The sequence below is a fragment of the Malus domestica genome, chromosome 13, assembly GCF_042453785.1.
Source record: "Malus domestica chromosome 13, GDT2T_hap1".
NCBI lineage: Eukaryota > Viridiplantae > Streptophyta > Magnoliopsida > Rosales > Rosaceae > Malus > Malus domestica.
In genome coordinates this window covers 1,235,571-1,245,820 of record NC_091673.1, presented here as the reverse complement: position 1 = coordinate 1,245,820, position 10,250 = coordinate 1,235,571, and positions in this window count along the sequence as shown.

The following is a 10,250-nucleotide window of genomic DNA, read 5'->3' as shown; positions in this document are numbered from 1 at the left end:
ATTACGATAAATTACATTTAAATAAAACCCATGTTTTGTCATTACTTATATTAATAACACTTTACATATAGAAACATGGTAATTTTTGGACGGTACATTTTTCATACAAAAAGTTGGTACATTTCATACAAAAATGTGGTATGTTTTATATGAAAAAATTGGTACATTTTATATAAAAAAAAAACAATGGGTACATTTTATATAAAAAAATAATGGGTACATTTTAGATTAAAATAAATAGGCGTTACATTAAAAAATAGGTACATGGTACATAAAAAAAAGGTATTTACAAAAACAAAAATTGGTACATTTTACATAAAACAAAGTGGTACATTTTTAAAGACAAATGGGTACATTATTAATAAATTATTGGTACAAATAAAAGATTTAAAAAAATGAGTACAAATAAAAGTTTGAAAAATGGACACAAAAAGAAATTAATATATTAGTACAAACTAAAATTGAAAAGAAAATTGGTACAATTTAAAAAAAAAGGTTGCAAATTAAAATGGGTACAAACTAAAAATAAAAATATATGATACAAAGTGTGTGTGTGTCTATATATATATGGTACAGTTTAAAAAAAAAAGGTTGCAAATTAAATGGGTACAAACTAAAAATAAAAATATTTGATACAAAGTGTGTGTTTGTGTGTGTGGGTATATATATATATATATATATATCAAATGTTACGTTTATAACACTAAATGAATATATTTAGAAATAAAATTTAATTGTCTTGACATGTAAAATATTTTAGTATTGAAATAATAAACGACGTTTATTAAAACCAAGGCATTGTGACGACCCGTCCCGAATAAATATATGTTTTCTCCCCGAATGTGTCATAGCCCATCCCGGAGTATTATTTTCGATGGCATGAAATTACAATTATACCCTTTAACCTTATGGTGTGTGATATGTTGGTTACAGTTTCATTCTTAATTTTTCCTAAGTTTTGGAATACTTAGGACTTAAGGGCCCGTTTGTTTGGCTTCTCTAAGTCTCACTGGACTGGATTGGAGTATAGTCCAGTGTTTGTTTGGAACACGGACTACTTTTAATGGTACTACGAGGGACTCGCCTCGACTAGCAACCTCCTTAGATGGTCTTACAGAGACCCCCCGAAAACAACAGGACTGCTAAGACCGGCTTTGTTCGTCAGCTTCACTTGTCTTCTTCGTTTGTCTGCTTCGCTCGCCAACTTTCCCAACGGGTCTCAAATCGCTGGGCTCCAGCTCGGAGAAGAGTCTGGGTTGGCTAGATCTGGGGCCTTGGAAGATGACGGTGGTTTGTTGTTTGATACAGGATCTGCTGCCATGGTTGTCCAGTAATTACCAAACTGCCTTCTCTCTCGCTCGTCGGATATTTGTCGACTTCCTCACCCGACTGATTAGTAATCGAATTGAAGGTGAGGTGGGTTTTTTACCCGACTTCCTCACTCGTCGGATACTTGTCGACTTCCTCACCCGACTTTCTGAGAATGTGTGAAAAGAATAGAATTGCTGATGAGAGAGAGAGAGAGAGAGAGAGAGAGAGATTGAGAGGGAGATGGATGGGAAAGTGGAGAGATTTGGGGAAGGAGACGAGAATTCTAGAAAAAGAAAATGAAAATGAAAATAAAAGAAAAAAAAAGTATTAAAAAACATATAGATTAAATAGTATAATATTATAATTTGATAATTTATAAAAACATATTAAAAAAGATAGGGATTAAATAATATAATTTTAGAGTTTGTTAATTATTCTGCTTCTTAGTCCGATACTGCACCAAACGCTTCACTAAGTTAGTCCAGCTTAGTCTAGTCTAAGCCAGTCCAGCTTAGTCCCTAAAACTAGTCCAGTCCGAGACAGTCCGGTGCAACTAACGCACCCTAAGTGTTTTGTTTTGGTTTGTTGGGGACAAACTAGGACCACATAACACACCCGCACACCACACCCGTGCTCTTTCTCTCTCCTCCCTCACAGATTTTTCTGAAAAATCCGTACGATTGTACAGACGAACTTTGGAACCAACCATACACGCACGGATCAACGTCAAGAATGTAAGATTTGAACTCCTTGCAAGTCTATGAGTTCATATATGCCATTTTTAGATCGTGAAACCCTCAAAACCCTGAGAAACCATCACCCCCGATTTGAGTAATGTTCACATGGTCGTAATTATGGATGTTTTAGGGAATTTTAAGCTCGTAGGAAGCTTTAGGACGTTCTTACGAAACTCGGAGAAGAAAAACCAGGCAAATTGGACGTCGGGAGACCTAGTTTCGACGAGTTGCAATTTGGCAAAATTATCGAGGAATTTTCCGGCGTGATTTCATAATTTTTGAGCTTGAAATTGGTAAGAATGTGTTATACTCATTGTAAGCTTCAATTTGGTATAAGTTTCATGAGTTTTGGTGCAAAAATGAAGAAGTTATAAAGATTTTAAGATTTTCCAGTTTCCGATGATAGCGACGGTCGCCGGAGTTCGAAGGAAGAAGACATAGAATATTCCGTCAAACTTGACGGAATATTCTAACGCCGTCAGGTAAACTTAACGGTTTCTGTTGCTTTTTAATGGAATATTCCTAACGGCGGTTAGGATTCCATTAGGGTTACTCGCGCGTGGGGACGCGTCTGGCCGTGCCTTAGCCGGCGCGTGAGTGGTCGGAAAATTTTTCTAAAAATACGGGGATGTTCCTAGGTTGTGTAGATCACGTTGGTATATTCAAACATCTCATTTGAGCAATGTATGAGAAGTTATTAACTAGTTTTTGTCTATGTGCTTTAAATAACATTTATTCAATTATTTCGTATATAGGTGAGACTTATCAAGAGGATGAGCGCAATCAAGGGCGACTCGGGGGCTACGACCCTTCGGCATACTAGTGAGTGGCCTTTTGGTTTTCAGTATATATTTATATACTTGATATTTTCCCAGAAAATGTGTTTAAATGAAAGTATGCTTTGAAAATGCCATGCCTATTGAATTATGCTTAAACCATGAGTTAGAATTGTTTGCATATATATATAATTGTGGTGTTGTGGACGCTCAGGTAAGCTCTAGGTGAGTTTATGAATTGTGAATGTGAATAAAAGTTGTGATTAATTGAGAAACATTTAGCTCATAAACCTGCACCCCAGTGTTAGTGATTTAGCCATATATATATAACACATGCCTGTATATAATGTCATCTCCCGCACCATATGCTCACATTGGATCCAATTTAGGTGCACAATATTGTCGTACAGACCATCATAGGTGGTTCAGACTCGTAGTGACTAGCGATTTATCACACAGCTATCATGAGAGCGCAACATTGAGCATAACTATATTATACCTAATCTTGTCGTACAGACCTTTGCAGTGGTTCCGACTCATGTCCAGTGTAGTGCCGTATAGGTCACTTATGGTGACTCCGGCTAGATTGACTAATGAGCTATGAATTCAGCCATACAGACCTCTGCTGGGGTTCCAGCTAATATGTTATTTTCCATGAATTTATTTTCACCTGAGTTACTTATTATGTTTTATATTTTGGCATAGCATACTTATGAATATGGATATGTGAAGCATGAATTGAAATATATATATATACCATTTATGGGAAAGTTATACATGTTTTACGGCGATGGGTTAGAGCATTTGATAAATGAAATGTTTTTTAAAAGCTTTGTTTTTGCCCACTCACACTTTCTGTTTTGCGCCCTTTTAGGTTTTAGATAAGCTTGTTCGTTGGTGGCTCACGATGATTGATTGGAGGTTCTAACAGACTATCGCAAATGTAGGGCATCTTTGGGTGTCGTTTAATTAGTACTTGTTTTCTGGACTGAACTTAGGCTACTTACGCTCTGATTATGTATTCACACATATTCTAGCACTTGTCTTAACTAGTACTCTTATGAGTTGGTTTTCATTTATTCGTATTCTCTATTATCATTATTGTTTCTACACTGTGCACATGGCTACGTCACCCTCATGTGACGGCCAGCATGCCCTTATTCGGGTCGGGGTGTGCCAGAATGTGTGAAAATGACGATTATCCCCTCATTGGCTTGGTGATGTGGATGTATGTATATAGTTTTAAATTATTTTTCCCGCTAATGTGATCAAATTGTACTCAACGCCACGATAGCGTTGATGCGAGTTAGGGCCGAATCGGGTTTGTAGCGAAAATGTTACTAAAGAATAAGTTGGACTCAATTGTTTGAGCCTTAAACATTGTAGCCCAACTAGGGCTTAAGACCCTTTTATTTTTACTTATCCTGTGACATACACACACATACACACGTGCCAAACCCTTCCCTCTTTCCTTCTTTCTCGAACCCCCTCTCTCGTCCGTACAACCGTAGACCAATTATGCAGAAAACCTTCTAAACCTCACGGATGAACCTTTCTAAGACCATCATCACTCTTCTATTGACTCCACAAGACTGGTGGTACCATTGGTTTGAAGAAATGACGTTGAGAACCTGAAAACTCGCGAGCTTCGGTGGGGTAGAAGTTACTCCAATGTGATCATCGAGATTTTTCAAGGTTTTAAGGTCCAAAAAAGGTCCTCACCGACTCTATTGGGACCCTAGGTTAGTTTTGAAGTGACTTGGATGTCAGATAGGCTAGTTCGCAGAGTTGCAGACCTTGCCGGAATTTCGAAGGATTTTCCGACTACTTTTCATCGATTTTAGGACTTCAAATAGGTAAGGTTATGTTCTCCTTGTTGAAAGCTTCAAATCCATATAAGATTTATGGAATTTGGTTGAAAAATGAATGAGAAAATGAAGTTTTAGATTTTTCCAGAATTTAGCGTTGCAGACGGCGGCCAGCGTCGGTTTTCGGCGAGTCATCGGAGAAGGAAAGGGAATATTCAGTCAACTTTGATGGAATATATTGACGATGTCAGGTAATTTTAACTAAATATTCCCTAACGCCATTAGGGATTCCGTTAGCGTGCCAAACATGTGCCTGCGCGTGGCCGGCGCGTGAGACACCAGAAATTTTTTCTAAAAATATAGGGATGCTCATGGTGTTAAGTAGGCCACGATGGTATATTCAAGCACCCCAACTGAACAACGTATGAGAAGTTAGTACACGGTTTTGGTTATGTGCTTAAAATTAACATTAAATTAGTTGTTTCGCATATAGGTGAGACGTTTCCGGAGGACGAGTGTAGCCTGGTGAGACTCGGGGGTTACGACCCTGCTACATACTAGTGAGTGGGCTTTTGGTTTTCTATATATACGTATATATGTTTTCCATTTTCCTAGAAATGGTTTTAAATGGATTTATGTTTTTAAACGTCATGTCAATTGCATTACATTTTGGTATATGCATTAGTGTAGATATGTATGTTATTGCATGACGCTGCGGACGCCTAGGTAAGCTTCAGGCGAGTGCATATTAATGATGACAATTGCAATGTGTATGGTTATGTTTAGATGCATTTAGTGCTCATTATATTGCACACCGGTGTTAGTGCTCCGCTTGAGGCCAGGGTTTTGCCTTCACATGATTGTTCACCTCCCACACCATACGCTTACCTTGGATCCAAGGCAGGTGCCAGCCTGTCGTACAAATCACATTAAGTGGTCTCGACTCGTATTTGACTTGCGATACTTTGCACAACCTTCACGTGATCGTAGCACTTGAGCGTATCTATTTACACCCAGCCTGTCGTATATACCACATTAGGTGATTCCGACTCTTGTGCAGGAATTGGTAGATAAGCTATAGGCTCAGCCGTACATGTCATGTTAGGTGACTCCGGCTGACATATCAGTTTACATTGATTTATTTCACTTGACTTACTTATTTCATTGCTGAGATACTTGACATGGCTTATACTTGGTTTTCACTACTCTTGAGCATGATTTCTACATATGTATGTATTACTATTTTATGGGAAATTATACGGGTTTTACAGTGAGGGGTTATTATTTTTTGAAAGAGAAATGGTTTTAAAAAGTTTTGTTTTTACCCACTCATGTTTTCTGTTTTGCGCCCCACTAGGTTCTAGTTAGACTTTCGTGTTGGTGGCTTACGAGGACTCTACGGTGGTTCTAACAGACTTCAATTAATGTATGAACTTTATTTCATGTCCTGTATAATTAATATTTAGCATGTTGGACTGCACTTAGGTTACCTATGATCTGAATATATGTATCTACTCTTTAAATATCTTCACTCACACTTATATATTTGTCTAGTGTAAGTTAGCTAGTTTGGTTTTTGTTCACCCACATTTACATAATATTAACACTTCCGCACTGCGCACATGACTACATCACCCTCACGTGACGGCCAGCATGCCTCGATTCCGGTCAGGGTGTGTCAAGGATCATAATAAAAAAATTAAACAAAAATAAGGTTTTAATAAATGAAGTTGAAAAAAGAGGGATGGAAACATAATTTCTCTATTTTTTTTTTTTGTCTTATAACTTGTTTAAAAATGTTTTTAGAATGACTGAAAGTGCTTCGATAAGTGCGCTTTTGGAATCAATTCTTAATAAAAATTCAAAAATCCTAGAAAAGCAACTGAAGCACTTATAACTGGTGATTCTTGTAGGAAGCACTTCAAGTGTTTTTAGTATTTCATCTAAAGTATTTTCAGTCATTCTAAAAGTACTTCCAAATGAGTCATAACTCTTGTGTATGCTATTTGGCTTTAGCATAATAATGCCCATAATATAGTCTGAAGATTAAGACGGTTGGGATTTGGATAATACCAAAATTTTATTAGGTGAGGGCCATAATTAGAATGAGGATCTTCTACATATCCTCTTTGTGAGAATCCCGATGATCCTCCAATCACATTCATTCATCGTACATTGTTCGGCCAGTTTTCATTAAGTATTATTTATATTCAATTTTAAATAAAAAAAAATTACAATAATTGATGACTACACGATGTATGATGAACATAGGTGTCTAGAGGATCCGGAGAGGATCCTCGTTCCCTTAATTAAACAATGGGGCATGTCAATATTGAATGTATATAAAACCACGAAAGTCTAACCCTAATAACTTTGACCCCTCATGTTGCATCGCAGGTGATAAGGTCACATGGGAAGTTTCCTAACGACCATATCCACAAGTGGATATGATATATGATAGTTAATTACTAGTTTGGATGGGAGAATTGTATGGCGTGTTTTGTTTTAAAGAAAAAAGAGATCAGATGGTGGCTCTGCCACAACATTCTACTATTTCGAAGGTTAAAAAACTCACAGAATCATATCAATTTTCCTCTAACCATCATTATGCATCAGTGTCAGAAATCGAATCCAAAACGTGCCGTATGAAATACGGATCTAAAATTAGTTGTCAACTACAAGACCACCTAGTGATGGTTAATTGTATGTTGTGTTTGAAACACCAACTAATTCACATACTTAAGTCGGTCGGAGATGAGTTTAATTATATTATAAAGACTCGCAAATCGATTTAGTTTTAAATTTTCTTTCCCCAACAGCTCACATGCAAGATTGAGAATCTTACTGAGTAGCAAGGGCAATCATTATTCGCTAAAATATATATATTTTTGTAAAATATTCAATCAAATGTATTAACATTGCTAAAAACTTAAATTAGACCATTGATAGGTTAATTTTTCAACATGAAAATTCACATGGCCATGCTCAAAATATAAGAAGTTTCTATTGATTGCTAGAGGTTTTTCAATGTGTCGAAAACATGACTAATATATCAAGTGTACACTAAATTTTCAATTAATTATATTATTACATTTAATGTACGAAACTGTATTTTTTGCGCAATAAAAATTTCTCATTTATTGCACCGTCATAAACTAGTTATAAAATGCATCAAGATCCACGTATAATTAAGTTATTAACTAATCATGGTCCATTCATTCAACTACTTTTTTTTTCTATTATTTTTATATTTAATGTCGATTCATTCAACCATTTGTTTGTTGCAATTTGGTTTCAAACTTCATACTTAAGTGACGGCTAAAATAGACTCACTAATCACTATTAGCGTACATTTTTCTAACTGCTAGAAGCTAGACACGAAAAAACTCAAGACTAATTAAAAAGACTTGTTTCCATACATAGTTAATTCCATCACTAAATTCATACCATCCAAATCTTCCAAGAAGAGAGTTCAAATTTTTGTTTTTTTGTTCACAAGGCGAACATTAAGCCAACACAAAACAATGTGCTTGATGTACTAGAACATTGTAATATAGGCTTGTTTTGAACTGCTTTTAAAATGACTGAAAATATTTTTGGTTAAATTATTTTTTTCCAAAAGCACTTGAAGTGCTTTTTGCAGGAAGCAATTCAAGTAGTTTTCCAAGATTAACTTCCATTTTTACTAATGATTGGTTTCAAAAATATTTTCTCTAAAAAAGTTTTCATTTATTTAAAAACACTTCCCAAACGAGCTCATGTTCTTCTTGCAAGAAGCACTTCAAGTGCTTTTCTAGAATTCACTTGTATTTATACTAAAAATTTGTTCTCATCAAAAGTACTTTCAGTAATTTAAAAAACACGTCAACATGAGCCAAAAATCTCGAACAGTTTTCACACTTGTTTTGGCAATTCGCCCTTTTCCAACTGTTCCTGATGGTCCCTTAGTCCATTGTTTATTGATTCAATCATATGGATATATAAAAAAAACAAAAAAGAAAAATTAACCAAAAGTCCAAAAAAATTTATCTTTTAATGAAAAGCCATTTTTAAAGGTATAATGAATAGTACCAGGGAAATGTATAAATGTGGTTTTTCGTTAAAAGTGAACAATACCGAAAGTGTTTTGTTGAAACTCCAAAAAAAAAGAGTGCAGGGTCGTAAAAAAGAGTGCAAAAATCATTTCCATTTTCCTTCTGGCTCAAGACATCCGTCTAGGGTTGCACTTGGGCTTGAGCTGCTCCTTCTGGGCCTAAATCCTAAAACCGGAAATTCTCAGCACTCGCTTGCATGTTCCTATTGGGCTCTCTCTAGAGTTACACTGAACTGGGCTTGAGATCATGCTTACGGATTCAATGCGGAATGGGCCTTGCTCTAATTGCCCCTTTGGTTTTCTAGTTTTTCATTTTTGTCTCTATAGTATTTTGTGGTTTTCTAGGTTTTCTAAATTTTAAGTTTTTTTCTCTATATTTGTTCAACATTTTTTTTTTGGTACACATTGTCAATTGATAAACTTAAGTTGGTAGGAATGTTGCCTAATTTGAAGAATTGGACTAACAATGCTAACGAAATCGAAACAACAAAGACGAAACTGCAACAAAAAGCTATAAGAATAAAAGCGAAAACCCAAATAAACTACATATCCTATTAGTATAATTCGACTTTAAATTTAGGTGCAGAATTAATTTTTTTTAATATAATGATAATGGAGTGAAAATTCATAATCATGAACGGAACCATCTATTCATACGGAACCTTCCACTAACAAGTATATTTTTTTTTAAATCTAATATTCATAAAGTCACATCAATATATATAAGAATTGTAGTCCGTCTCCAAATTAAACTGTTTTACCATATTCTCAACTAAAAAGGAAGAAAATAGAAGGAAAAGAAAAGGTTGAAAAATTGTATAAAGTAGGTTGCTTAAACCCTTGAGACACAAAAAGGGTAGAAAGAAGTCTAGAAGAACTGCGTTGCAAGTAGGAACAATGCAAGCATTTACACGCACTCACAAAGCCAATCTCTTTTCAATCACTCGTATTTGAAAAGTAGGGTTATATCTTTCCTATTAAGCTTTCCACAGTCATTTTCTTCGAGTTCCACAAGAATCATCTTCATTCTCTAGATTCTTGAATAATACTTGGGTTCTGACCAGTTAAGACATTATATAGGGCTCGTTTATTTATCAGTAATGAGAATGAAAACAAACAAAATAGGTTGTTTCATTCCTTTTTTTATTTATTTTCTTCTATTTCGAAGTTATCATATTCCTTATTTCTCCGTTACTAATAGGTAAGCGAGCCCTATATTCTTATTCAATACATGTACCACTTGTTATCATCTTTTTAAAGACTACAAACTGATTCACGATCCTTAATTTTTAATAATCATAAAAATATATGTTTCATTATTATTGACGTCCTTGAATAAAAATTTAGGATCCTGATTGGTGAGACTCAAATATTGCCTAGAATATCTGAGAAAGGCATGAAAGTCAAGTTACCTGGATTAAATACCTTGATTTGGTGCATGATTATACTTAATTATCAAGTAAAAGGAAGGAAAGCGTGGAAGACCGGTGGCTTTGTTTGGCCAGCCGCCCAATTTTCTCTCTCT